Source organism: Ctenopharyngodon idella, chromosome 15 (assembly GCF_019924925.1).
Source record: "Ctenopharyngodon idella isolate HZGC_01 chromosome 15, HZGC01, whole genome shotgun sequence".
Lineage (NCBI taxonomy): Eukaryota > Metazoa > Chordata > Actinopteri > Cypriniformes > Xenocyprididae > Ctenopharyngodon > Ctenopharyngodon idella.
The window spans coordinates 18,640,428-18,644,166 of record NC_067234.1 but is presented as its reverse complement, the minus strand read 5'-3'; the positions used below and the strand labels follow the sequence as shown (position 1 = coordinate 18,644,166).

Here is a 3,739-nt window from a genome sequence, read left to right as displayed (position 1 = left end):
ATGGACAAAGCTGCACTGGGACTAACTTTGTTTGGCCTTCTGTTCACTTGTGGCTGCTAACAAGTCCACATTAGTATATTTCGGGTTGTTTTGTTTTCTAAAGTCAATACTCTTGACATATGTTTGAGTGTTCTTGCTGTATTAGTTCGCACCTTTTACAACAATATCAATCTGTCCTATAAGCCTGGCACGAGAGCACTGATACTTGTTCACTTTAATACAGAAACAAGATATAGATATTTACAGCTTCCACATTAGCTCTACGATCACCAGTCGCTACGCCACCACGGACATCACAAGCCGTGTGGCGAACCTGTTAACTCAGTCTCAAGAGGTCCGTTTTGAGGTCAAGATACCCAAAGATGCATTCATCAGCCGGTTTAAAATGTAAGTAAATACCAAAACGAAATCCAAAGCTTTAAAATATTCAAGCAATAGTAAAACTTTTTCTTTCACTCATACTATTCACATATGAACAGCCAGAATTACCTAGTGTAAATTAAACTATTAACAATTTAGAGCACTTATTTTAGCTACTACTGTTTGTCTAATAACCCCAGTTCCTGATTTTCATTGCTGATTATGTACTTTCACATTAGGACCATAGAGGGGAACACATATGATGGAGTTGTGAAGAAAAAAGAGGAAGCTCAGCGGGAATACAGTGAAGCAGTATCTCAAGGAGAAAGTGCTGGACTGGTCAGGTACTTGGTATTTTAAAAAGAAGATGATTCCTGTAGCTCAAATGGTAGAGCATGACACTAGCAGTGCCAAGGTCAACATTCCCAGGGAATGCATGGACTGATTAAAAAAAAAAAAAAAAATGTATAGGCCTTCCTTCATTGCAATGTAAGTCACTTTGGTTAAAAGCATCTGGCAAATGCATAGATTTATGTAAAAATGTAAATGTAAGATATCATTCATTTCTTTAGCATTAAATAACATTCCATTTAGATTGATAAAATGTATTTATTTTGGGATTATTAAATATTCTATTTCTATTTCAGTGCTGTTGGACGGACTTTTGAAGACTTTAAAACATCAGTAACAGTAGCTGCTCTCAGTAAAGTGACCTTTGAGTTGACCTACGAAGAACTGCTAAAGCGTCGCCATGGCAAATATGAGTTACTCATCAATGCCCAACCGATGCAGCCGGTGGCAGATTTCAAGGTATGAAAAGAAACAAATCAAGATTGTTACAATGAAGAATTGTAGATGATTGGATTTTTACTCATTATAATGAAAAAGAAAGCAAAATGATTTTTTTTTTTTTTTTTTGGTCAGATTGACGTATACATCCATGAGAATCCAGAAATTTCCTTCTTGGAGGTCAAAGGTGGTCTGAACAATAAGGATCTGAACAAACCTTTCACAACCATCAGAGCAGAAAAAGATGCAAGAAATAAATATGGAAATGAAAATAAATGATAAAAAATGCAACTTCTTGCTTGAAAATGTTAATTTGATGAAATATATTGTGAAAACTTCTGCCGTTTTGCAATCTTAGGCCTGGGTGAAGTTCAACCCCACTCGTGACCAGCAAACAAAGTGTGATGATTGTAGTGAAAATGGTCTGAATGGCAACCTGATCATTATGTTTGATGTTGAGAGACTAAAACAAAGTGGAGATCTGGAGGTATGTTGTGAACTTAGCTATTTAAATTTAAACTCACAAGTTCATAATGACAACTGGAAAGTGTTCATACTGACAGCAATTTACAGCAACAAAACGACCTGAAACATTAATTTTTAGTAAGAACTCTCACATAAGTCTTACTCTCACTTGTCACCTGTCCTCTTTTTCAGGCATCAGAAGGCTACTTTGTCCACTGCTTTGCACCTACAGATATTCAGCGCATTCCCAAAAATGTAGTGTTTATTATTGACCGGAGTGGCTCCATGTCAGGCAAAAAAATGGAGCAGGTGAACTTCTTTTTCAGTCATTTCTCCTTTTGTGTTTTATTTGGTGAATTGTTGAATCCTAGAATAAATTATTATAATTTTTCATATAGTTATGGCTTCATAAATTGGAATCACTATGTTTTAGACTCGTTTGGCAATGCTGAGGATTTTGACCTTGCAGAGGATGACCACTTCGGATTGATTACATTCAGTGGTCAAATTCAAACCTGGAAACCTGAACTTCTCAAAGCCACTGAAGGAAATGTGAAAGAAGCAAAGACGTTTGTGAAGTGGATTACAAGTGGAGGAAGTAAAGTATTCACCATCAGTCAATTGAACAAAAGCATTTTAGAGAAAAAAAAAAAAACCTAAAAAGAAAATGATGGCCCAACTGACACATAGCTGTAAAGCAGCTAAAACTGATCTAAAATATTACACCTAGACATCCTAGACTCATGATCACCCTAGTTTAACTAAATTACCTTTATTCGTAACATTTCTTTCCTTTCAGCCACAGACATAAATTCTGCAGTGCTAAAAGCTGTGGACATGGTCAACAAATACCATTAAGAGGGATCTGCATCCATCCTGATCCTGTTGACTGATGGAGATCCCACTAGAGGCACAAAATAACTGATTCACTCATGCATGCACATTTGTATTTTGATAGTTTAGGGTTAAATACTATGCATAGATACTCTACCTACAGTATTTACTGTATTGCATATGAAGTCACCAACACAGCACAATCTTTTCAAAAAAAAAAAAAAAAGATGTATGTGTACAATGATCCAGTAGCCTACACTAAAATATCCTGGAATATGCATTTAGCAGTAAGATGTCCACTTTTCTTCATTGCCTAAAACCCTTTTTTTGTGAAAAGGTGAGAAGAACCCATTGGAGATTCAGAAAAATGTGAAAAAGGCCATTGGTGGAAAATTTCCTTTATACTGTTTGGGTTTTGGGAATAAAGTCAACTTTGAGTTCCTGGAGAAGTTGTCATTGGAAAATAATGGTGATGCTCGCAGGATCTATCAGGATTCTGATGCTGATCAACAACTGCAGGTCAGATTTTAAAAAATAACTCTTTCTGGGTTAGCGACTTGGGTTTGAGTCCAGCTTGGGTCATTTCCCAGTATGCCATTTGCTGCTGCCAGTGCTAAACATACACTAAACTCAAATTGTGTAAATACAAGGATATATACAGAAACAAATTTATTCTGGTAGGACTTCTACAAGGAAGTGGCCATTCCGCTCTTGACTAATGTCCGACTTAACTACCAAGGAGTGGCCGATTTAACCCAAACCACTTTCAGCCAGTACTACGGCAGTTCTGAGATTATGGTGGCTGGTCAGATCTCTGATAACAGTTTGGACAGTTTTACCACTGAAGTCACTGCATCATCGGTAAGATAACCACTACCCGTCTTAAGACCTACCTTTTTTTACCCAGGCTTTTTATGACCTACTTTTATTAGCCTGTATGTGTCTATGATGCATATGTGCTGTTATGTTGTTGTATTCTGTGATGCTAATTGGATTCTTTTTTGTTATTTATTTTTTTATATTACTGTTTTGTTTGCATGTAAGGTGTCCTTAGGCGTTATGAAAGGTGCCGTTAAATAAAATGCATTATTATTATTATTATTATTACCCCTTACAGCAGGGATGGCAACATCGGTCCTGAATTGCTGCTGTCTTGCAGAGTTTAGCTCCAACTCTAATCAAACCTGAACAAGCTACTCAATGTTTTCAGGGTTACTAAGGCTACTTTTACACTGGCACTAAAAAAATCAGATTTTTTACTTACATCTGACACAGATCAGAATTTGTTGCA

The 3,739-nt window shown here is 36.5% G+C and overlaps 1 pseudogene; it reads left to right on the top strand.

The window, feature by feature from the left end:
* Positions 1-3,318, top strand: LOC127495570 (inter-alpha-trypsin inhibitor heavy chain H3-like; annotated as a pseudogene).
* Positions 3,319-3,739: the final 421 nt, after the last annotated feature.